This window comes from Seriola lalandi, unplaced genomic scaffold (genome assembly GCF_002814215.2).
Source record: "Seriola lalandi dorsalis isolate HSWRI2012SDOR001 ecotype SW California unplaced genomic scaffold, Sedor1 jcf7180002054570, whole genome shotgun sequence".
Classification (NCBI taxonomy): Eukaryota; Metazoa; Chordata; class Actinopteri; order Carangiformes; family Carangidae; genus Seriola; species Seriola lalandi.
In genome coordinates, this window is record NW_019525123.1 from 2675267 (window position 1) to 2686295 (window position 11029).

The window sequence follows — 11029 nt, forward strand, 5'->3', positions numbered from 1 at the left end:
CCCCTCCCTCACTTGGCATCTCTTGGTGTGGTTGACAGTTAAGCTGCATTCTTGGCACATTGGCTTCAGTTTTCCTGTGTGAATAAAGATTATTCAGCTGAGGAAAGAACAGCCTGCTCCTGCTACTGTGTGCTTATACAGGCTACAGCTGCTAATCTGAGATACAGCTGGAGACACGGGATGAAGGGATGAACGGGAGGAGAAGTGGCATGATGGAGCTTCAATGGATTGTTGGATGAGGGGAGTGAGGGGGGCTGAGGTATGGATGAAAGGGGGTAACAGCATGTAGGGAAATTCTGATTTGATACATAAAATAATTTACTTGCGCTGAATAAATACTCCAAAATGAGCCTGTATTTGCTTCTGGACCTTAGTTTGTTTTTCGCAGATGTACGCATTCATGTGTTTGGCTGCTTTTCAGGTCTCTAACCATAAATTCAGTAATTGCAGTCAAGTTTAATCCATTTTCTCTCTTTACACAGAGGAAATCTTATGCATTGCTACAGTTTCAATTTTCTGGAAAATGACTGTTCTATTGCAGACAAAGGATGGTCAAATTAAATAGGTATGGCTCTCTTTCAATTTAATTTGTCAATAATGAGTCATTGAACGGTCAAAACAATAATAGCAGAATGCAAACTTGAATTCCCTCACTTCTAAATTATCTCAGCACCTTGCTGAGTTTGCAGAACAACCGTCTATGCATGTTATTTTCTCCCGCTCTTTATCTCGCCCTCATTCTCTCACATAGTTGCCATGCAGGCAGGCCTTTCTGATTGGAAACGTTATCAGTGGAACACACATTTGACTTGGATTGTTTCCCAAAGTGAGGGCTCATTATTGGCCTGTTGGATAATCGTCGCCAGCCAAAGTTGGTTCAGAGAGAAGTCTCCCCATCACGCCAAGGCTTCGTTTTAGCTCGGCGTTCACAGAGAGGAGGGGATAGTGAGGAGGGGGGATGGTAAAGAAGCTCAAGATTCTCCATACGTATAGAGCTGAGTGGGGAAGTAAGCCATAGTGTATAAGGCACAAATTTAAGCTTGGGCTGATGGTATCACAGGTTTAAAAGTAGAGAAGGGTAGATGACAGAGGAAAGAAATTAAAAAAAGAGTGAGCGTGACATTATCTTAAATCACTGCAAGCCTGATAATCTGCCTGGAAGCTCTGTGTAATTGATTCTTTTCATGCATTTATCTTTTAATAATTGCTCTGACGTTACTGTAAAGCTGTGGGTAAACTCAGCATTAAAAATGCATTTGACCACTTCAATATTAACACTTCCAGTATATGCATATTTTTTCATAATGTTATTCTCTCATATATGCACAAACTGTAAGTGCCAAAAGGGAGTGTGGGTGCCAACTTTTTCAAATTAAAATCAGATTATACTAATGCCGTCAATTATAGCTCTAAGAGCTGTGAGCATCTTCGGATGCATCACCTACCTGTGTGAGAAAATTGTTGAGAATGCTTCCCATGGGAGTTAATTAGTTTAATACAGTGTTGAATGACATAGATAAGTGCAGTTACTGTATATCATGTTAATTAAGTGGACTGAATTGATTGGAAAATTTTATAATCATCCTCATGTGCAGCTTTGCATTATCTCTGTCGTTTTTCTTCTTCTTCTTCTGGAACACATCATAGTATTTAGATGGATTCAGATGCGCCTCAGTGTCCCTACAGGGAGAGCACCATCAATCACAGAATAGTATATGCATGCATGTGTCTTTAATATGTGTGCATGTCTGTGTTCATCCATTCATGCTTACATGCCTTTTTTTTATCATGTTTACTAACATGCCTCTTAGCTCAGTGGGCCGGAAAGCTTGCAGGGTTGATGTGATGTATGTGAAGAGATGGAGCAGGTCTTTATGTGTGCTAGGTGATGTTGCAAGAATGAGTCCCTGTGGAAAAACTTACCAAAGGGTGCAGTAAGAGAGGTTAGTGCTTCCATTCTGAGGCTCTGTAGGAGGAACCCCCACCCCAGGCATTACTTGCATGGCACAGGTCTCTTCTACACATTTAGTATAAGTTTAAGCATGGATAGTGTGCTTCAGTTGGATGGAACGCAAACACGAGCTTGTATACGCACACAGTTGCTTGGGATTCCAGACATAAAGAGCAGAAAAGGCAAGGAATATATTGCATATAATCATGTCACATATGCGCGCGCGCACACACACACACACACACACACACACACACCGTAGGACTAGCATCAGCAGTAGGCTGTCACACTCAAGGAGAGACCTGTTCTGACATTTAGAGTAATGGCATACTTCTGGGATTTTTATTCTTGCTGTGACAGTATGTGAGATCTGAGTGTGTGCTTCTGTGTGTGTATGTTTATGTGTGTGTGTGTGTGTGTGTGTGTGTGTGTGTGTGTGTGTGTGTGTGCGCGTGTGTGCGTGTGTGGGTTTAAGAGCTATCTTAGTTCATTTTAAGTGAGCGAGGAAGGGAGAGCAACACCAGCAGCAGCGTCACGTCACCCTCTACTGTGGTCACCTTGAGCTTCCTGTACACTACATGCAGAATGATAGGCAGGTGGTCTAAAAGAAAGAGAAAACATATTGTGCATAAAAAGCAACCGCTGTGCCTGTTATTAAGAGTACACTGAAGATGAAAGAGAGGGAGAGGCAGCAGAGCCAGAGCCTGAGTTTTCTCTATATTCATGCATTGGATGAATAAACCACACCAAGGCCACCACAGAAAAATGAACATGATTAATAATGTATGCTGTATAAATTAGACACATTCCTCCACAAAATACAAAGAAGTTTGAGCTCTATGTTTAAAACTTTGTTTCTATCCCTGTGAAATATATGAATAAAAATGCCTCATGACCCAAAAGTAGATTCAAAAGAGTAAAGATTGAGGAACCAAGAAGTGGTTACAGCCACTTTTTTTTTTTTTGCTGCACTGACAGTGTAGCTCTAGTGATAGCAATGTAGGTCTTTCTTGCTGTAGATCACTTTGGTCCAGACTAAAATAAAATGGATTGCCATGAAATATTGTATAGATTTTCATAAACAAAACCCAGAAAATGAATACTACTAACTTTGGTGATCCCCTGACTTTACCTCTAGTGCTAACAGCAGGTTGACGCTCGTGTCTCTACTACTACTACTGGAGGAATGACATTGACATTGACATGATATTTGGTACTCACATCCACACCCCTCAGGATGAATTGTAATCATTTTGGCGATCCCCTGGCTTCTGGTCTGGCGCCATTATCAGGTTACATTTTCAATTTGTCAAATACTTTTATGACTAAATATCTGCCAAACTAATGACATTTCCAACAGCCTCAGTTGGATTGGAGCTTTTGGCTAATAAGCAAATTTTAATATTCTAATACAAGATATAAAAGTATTAAGACCACAGGCGAACTGTAAATAATATATTGATTGCTGAAGGGAACTTCTGTCTCTTTACAGCCTACAGCCTTTAGGGTTTAATGAAGTAAGTTTTGTGTTTGTCAGCCACGATTCTGTGTTTTTGCTGAATATAATTTTGGATATTCAACATGTTTGTCCTTAATATTTAAATTGTTATAACACTGCTCTTTTGGTCAGGTCATTTTTCATCTCATGGGAACATGTTTTCATTGAATAAAAATAAACAGTCACTGTTGCTACAATAAAAGCAACCACTGTTTTGAGTGGGTAACCTGCAGCACATAATGGCGAGGTCCTCCAGATGTCACCATAAGGGTTTAGAGGAAGATGACATGCTGCGATCCATCATTTCAAGTCACTCAGCCACTCAGTTTTTCAGATGGCACTGGAAAATTACCTTATTGCTCAAACCTAATCTCAGCTCAGACCTCTCCTCTGTTGTCAGAGATATACATACACAGATTTTCTGGAGATGGCCAGAACTGCTATTTATCTCATTGATGAGAGTGCTGATGTACTGTTGGAGTCAAAAAAGTTGTACTGTGAAGTGAAAAAGGGATTTAAGCACAGATAATCTTGCAAGTTCAGGACTTCATTGATGGCCTCCTACTCACATGATAAGTGGACTATTCATTTACCACATGGTATATTTTTAAGTGAATAGTCGTGCAGATAAGAAAGATCTCTGCCATTTACCTACAAGCTATATGAATTCATCTCAGCTCACCAGCCTCCCTACATCTGCGCCTCAATCAACAGCTTACAGACAATCCCAGTAGCCGAGCATCAGAAACCCTCTACCTTGAAAGTTATGACCCACGTGCCGGTCTGCCACTGCATTGCAGAGGAGAAAGAGAGTTGAGATTGTCTACAGGGGTTCTCTCTGCTCTCTCTTGGATCTGGCTTTCAGGATGGATGAACTGTGTAACTCGGCTTCACCCAGTCGGGGTCCAAATGCAAATTTTACGCTTCGAGTGAGCCAAAATGTGCCCCGTTCTTATAGTTTTTTTTTTTTTCCAAAATTCCTCCAGCTCCAGTCTATAAAGATAGAAATGCATGCATACGTGCACGCATAACACACACTTACAGGCACATGCACACCACCAGTGTGTGTTAATGTGTCACTTTAGGTCAAATAACAGGAGGAAAGAATTCCTGCAAGCAGACTTTAGCTAAGTACACACACACACACACACACTAACTCACACACACATCTACAAAGAATTAGGAAATCCACATCTTTACACTTGAAATTGCCCACTTTCAATTATAAGCACCTTAAGCGCTCGGGAAGCCCACGATCAATTCACAATTACCAAGTGCATTTAGCTATTATCGAGCCAAATGAATAAATCCACACACATGAACACATGAACACACTCATGCTCACTACACGCAGTCACACTCCTGTCAGCCAGGTGTGCTCTCACATCGCTCTGCCCTGGGGCTGTGTGATTTACTGGTGTAATGGTGAACACTAGACGCTGGTGTTGTTGGTTTCCACTGCAGCAGGCGGATCAAAGCGCTGTTCAAAGACTCTTGGGTATATTGTATTCTCATTCCCTCCAGGATCCTCTCCACAGCTGCATAGAGACTGGGTTAACATCACAACAACATGGCCCTCTCTGTCTTTACTATTGTATGCTTTTTATCCACCATAACTTTTCTGTATGGCACTACAGTCAGGAACAAAGTCATAATGCAAAAAGAGATTCCCTGCACGTCTAACAGGGAGTTGTACAGTAAATCCACTGTTTGTGTGCTGTTATGACCTCTTGTGTACATAAATATCTCCACCATGCTGAAAAAACCATGTGCAGAGAAAAATCCATGTGCCATGCAAATCAATGTTAATAACTCCCTGTGTCGCATTCAAACAAGGTTTGATTTATGTCATTTCAGGTTTTAATTGTCCCTCAATATTTGCCCAGTAATTAATTCCCATCCTTTATGCATGAGAATGGATGGAACTGCCCTTTAGGGTCATTTGGTGCATTACAAAACCTAAAGCTATGCAGCAATAACCTGCTTTTAGGAATGAAGATTTGACATCGGTGCTACTTATGAATTCAGCTAACTGCCTAGCCAGAAATATCTTATTTCTTTTCACCATAGCCATAATAAGACTACTGATTTCTGTTGCGAAAGCCTTGTAAACTCAATGATGGATATTATCATGCTATCACTTTTTCAGTGATACTTCCTTTCAGCAGAGTATGAGCTAGATCTGCTCTATATGAAAAGTACCCTGAGATAACTTCTGTTGTGTTCTGGATTTGGCACTGTATAAATAAAATTGACTTGACTTTAAGAAGGGAGATCCTTTAGTGTTTTACAATAAATCATTCAACCACAGATATCATACTGGTGATATTTTAGCATTGTTATGGTTTGATGTGATTACAGTGATGCAATGACCCAGATATATTGGAATCAGCGTATGTCGGCTGATAAGTAACAAGAAATTACAGTGCAGCAATGCTAAACTAGGTCACACTATTTTATTGAAAAATAAATGAATAAAAATCAACGGAACCATGCTAAGAATGCTTGTTTATGTTATGTGTAAAAAATGTATCTTGTTATTGGAATTTTAGAATATCTATAGCAGTATTGGCCTCAAAAATGCAGTATAAGTCAGGCAATACCAAATACCTTAAAGAAAATGACTTTCCCACCAGCTTTACTTTTTTGTTAAGTGCTAATCAAAGAATGTTAGCATTCTAGCACATTAAGCTAAGATGGTGAACATGGTAAACATTATAGTACCTGCGAAACATCAGCATTTTTGCATTGTCACTGTGAGTTATGTTGATGTGCTATCATTAGCATTTAGCTCAAAGCACTGTTCTGCCAGAGCTGCTAGCATGGCTCTATGGTTCTTTGTGTTGTTTCTAGTTGTATAAAGAAATGAATTAGTTGTTTAATCAGTCACCGGTACATTGTTGTGTAATGAAACTACACAGCCATAATACATTCCCCTCTTGTATAGCATTAAATAAATACATAGATTATTACAAGAATGAATTGGTTTCTATAAATATCTACCAAGTCCCATAAAATTACTAATTATAAACACAGTGGTGTTTACTTTGCACAAAACCTGATTCATCACATTGCGTTTCAGTTGTGTGTTGGGTGGAAGTGCATCAGTTCTGAGAGTTATAATTCTTAAGCGCTGCACTGAACAGGAGAACAGCTACTGAGAGGGCGATACATCATTTTAAAAAACTGCAATTGTTTTTGTTTTCTAGCCAGTCGGCAGCTGGACCTCAAAATACCATTATCTTGATTACAAATCTGGCCATAACATAATTCAACCTCACCCGTAAACGTAAGCCTAAGCTTGCCTGTCTGTCAGGTGAACGAGAGAAATGGACAGTAAGTAGAAGGAGAAATGAGGGGACTCTGAAAAATAACAATGTTAATAGATGGCTAGCAACGGAGAGAGAGACAGAGAGAGAGTGAGAAGGAGTAGCAGGGCAGAATTGATGGAAAATGAGAAATGAGAGAGAACCGAGTTAATAGATCTTCAGCACAAACAATATTTGCCAGGAGAGACAGGCTGTCAGAAATACACTGCATATCATTAAATCCAGATATCATGCTGCTGCCCTGATTTTAAATTACAAAATTAATTGGCATTCAGCTGTGTGAGCTCTGCTCCCCTCTCAAACCACTGTACCCTCAACACATATGCTGCAGTGACTTATTTGCATAATCAATTGTTTTTAATTCAAGAGTTTGGTGTCTTGTTAACTTTCAGTAAACTTTTGCGGTTCCTAATAATATCCAGAGCTACAGCAATAGATCATGCTGACACTTGAGTAAACTCTTAGTAGTCTAAGGGCTATTTTGACCATTGGTTTGATCACGCCGCCGTGAGGGACTGGTCTAATAAACATGTTAAATCCCATGAGGTGGCGTACTGGAGCTTACCCGATAAACATGCTGTACCTGGAAACGATCTGCATATGCTTGTCTGATGTTTGAAGCTTTTCTCCTGTGTTACAAAGTCTTTGTTTGGAGTCAACCTTGCACTGTATTCTTGTAAAGCATTCAGCAGACACACAGCAGAGCAAGCTGGCTTTGATCTGAGGTTGAAAGTAAGTTTAGTCTCAATTTTTCATCGTCTTCACTCTCCCTCTTTGTCCAAACATTGGGAGCGTCTCAATAGGTAAAAGGTTTATTTTTCCTGGTCTTGTACTTTTAGTTTCCCTGTGTACTTGCTAATGTTTCATTAGGGCAGTGTTGCTCACAAAAACAGAGATATTGATTTGGTGTTGAACTGGTCAAATGTAGCTTGAGTAAAAGGTGACTACAGCTGAGAAGACTAGTTGATTAATACATTAGTTAATCAACAGATTCTCCATTTACAGTTTTTCCAATGTGAGGATTTGTTGGTTTGGGCCTTTGGTCAGACATAATGAACCATTTAAATCCGTCACCTTGGGATTCAAATTTCAGACATTTTATTGACAAAGCAATTAATTGATGCATCCATGATGTAGGTAATCTAGCTCTAAGGTTGACAACTACCAAACTATTGTAACAGAATTCAAATACATGTCTTGAACAAGCTTTTTTTAATTGAAATACTCACCTTGACTAACATTATGTGGTTTTGCCTTGACTTGAAGATGAAAGTGTGAATGTTAATGAGTTCAATGTCCTTATTAAATTATATATGACTCACTTGACAGCAAAGGTGGCCATAAGCCAACACCAGGCTCAGCTGGGGTGTATCAGTGACTGACTGAGTGAAAGTTCACTGCTGCTTAGAGTTAAACATTGCATAAGTCGGAGTAACCTTCCCACTTAGATAAACTATATACGTAATGTTACTACAGTATGTGACATCTGTATATAATACATACAAATATGACAATGCTTTGAGTGAATAGTTCAGTCCATGTGAACCCTGTACACCCAACAATGACCTCAGATGTATGTGAAAATAAACCAAACAATGCACTCCATATAGTCCATTTAAGACCTGTTCCTGGAACCATTTTTATGCACATCTCTCAGCCATGTTTGCTTAAAACTGAGGTTTGTTAATAAAGAGTCATCAGTCAATCAGTAGGTCCTTAAGTATCTTAGCTTAGCTTAGCATTTAGTAGCATGTACTCTTAATTGATAGATTTCCTATATTTACCTCCAGAAAATGATCTGTATTGAAGTTAGTTCTGTCTGATTGAGTGGTAAATGGTAAGTATTAGTATCTTAACTGTAAGTCCTTGTTAACATTACACATTTTCTGTATCTTGAAAAGCCACATTGCTATTATAGAGTGACTTGTGTTCCAATGATGTGAGGCAACTGTACCTTACTGGCACCTGCATGACCCACATGTATCTACAGACATGGCTGCTAGATGAGCAAAGGTTTCCATGTCTCAATAACAGAGATGTGAGTTAATCTGGAGGACCGTCATGGCATGAAGAACCACTGTTGTCCTTGGATATAACTGTATATTCACCCACTCATTTAATTAAACAGCCAGAGCTAGCCGTCATCTAAGAGGGCTATTCATTAAACCAGTATCACAGACACACACAGAGAAAATGGATCCTGATCCTAATCAGGTCTGAAGGAAATGATTTCCAGGCAACGGCCTCTGCAAATTATTAGCACAGAAATGTTTTGCTGCATATACTGTATTTGGCTTTTTCTGTTTGATGGTGTGTAAACTCTACATTTTGGATCTATTGTGAACCAGAAGCTGCAGCTCAGATAAGAAAAATCTCTTTCATTTATATAAACTGCTTCTTTTCAATTCTTTTGATTTGGTTAGGGCCATGGTTTCCCAGCAGCTATGACCTTGCACAAGTTTGCAGAATATGAAACCACTTTTGAAGTGTGTGTATCAGTATCCATGGATATGCGAAACCCCCCCCCCCCACTCTCACATGACACTGTATATGAAATGGTTTGTTCATCTTGGTAATATGCTGTGTCTAATGATGCAGATGAAAAGCAATCAGTGAGGCAACAGAGGATCCGCTTGAGGAGCAACGTTAATAACTTAGGGAAGCAGGAGATTGCATTGCCCCCACTAGCTCCAAACGCACAAGTACACATATTACACACAGGAAATTCACAATATGCTGCATTCAGTACCCTTTTTTGCTATACATTTCATTTTCCTGGGAACAATAGGAGACAGATGTGACGGGAAAAAGTGAATGAATGAGAGGGAACAGCGGACTTTGACGGACTCAATGCTGCAAGGATTGGTGTTTTTTTTTACAGATTTTGTTTTACTGCTGTTTTAAACATCCAACTCTTTCCTCGTTTCCAACTATTTCCAGCTGTGTTTCCTGTCTTTTTTGACATCACTGCTAGTTGTACAGCAAAGGAGGGAGAAGATATGGGGCCAGTAATTGTATGACTTGATGGTGTTGTTGAAGTGGGGAAACCTACACCCATGTTTGGGTTGGCTTGTTTTCTCTTTATAAAGGATATTTTTTGTGTTGCGCTCAGTTAGCCTATGATATACATGGCGTCTGCTGTGTGTGTCTGAAGGATCAGTGAGAACACTGCAGGCCATAACCCTGGGTGTGTGTAGTGTATAGAGGAGCAAGCTTAAATAATTTACTCACCGCGCATTCGAGCTGAACTCACTTTCACACTTTCCCAGCAGCAACAGTTCGATCTCTGCGTCTCAGCTTTCATTCACACCTAATGACAACTGATGGGCCATAATGTAAACATGGATAAATGCGTTACTTTAGCGTTCCTCCCCAGTGTGTGTTATTTAAAATATAATTGGCACAAGTGTAATATGCACTGATGATGATAGGTTTATGATATAAATGCAAAACATTACATAATTTATTGTAGCCTCTGCCTGTGGTGCATTGCCCAGTCAGCACAAATCCTACAGAGGAAAAAAAAAACATGTAGCTGCATAATTTATGTGAACAGTTGAGATAGCAAAGCTACTTTACCGGTTAAAACACTGATTAACAGCCCACATTATCTCTCTCTTTTCTTTTTATCAGACCTCGAATAACAAAACCTAACTTAAAGTTAATGAGCAACATATGGGTGAATTCACATAAGATGATGCACAATCAGCTATATGCAGCTGCTGGGATGCGAGTGTCCACTGTGGCTGTAGATTTTATTAGATTTTTAAAAACGCTTTGGTCAAGTATTTCAGTCTATAATCCTAATAGTTCATTAGTGTGAACAATTCTCCGAGGCGTGAAGATTAGTGCGACTGTACTGCTCTTTAGTCCTCCTTCACTTTTGCAGTTTTAAACTGTAATTTTTGGACTGGAGCCCAAACAGCTCTCCAATATGACTGTGGAGACTTTTCATTAATACTGTTTTCTCTCAAGCTAGTTAGTGTGTGTTGATAGTGAGGTCTTCAGCAAGTGACCTTCAACTTGGCGCTATTTATGCCAGTTCCTTGTCATTATTCTCATCCTCGTAACGCCCTAATCAACAAAGATACAACGCTTTTTCATTGAAGGATGTGGGAGACATGCGCGCCGTCCTCTCCTCAGCTGTGTTTTGACTGATGTGGGCAAACAAGGCATGACAGGTCCTCCCAAATTGAAATGTCAGCCATCATGTTAATTCCACAGAATCAGTGTAAGGGGGGGGGGGGGGGG

General features: G+C 39.8%; 1 protein-coding gene across 1 annotated transcript in view; it reads left to right on the forward strand.

The window, feature by feature from the left end:
- The window catches only part of myripb (myosin VIIA and Rab interacting protein b), a 108310-nt gene that overhangs the window by 32175 nt on the left and 65106 nt on the right, over positions 1–11029 (forward strand). The window lies entirely within an intron of this gene.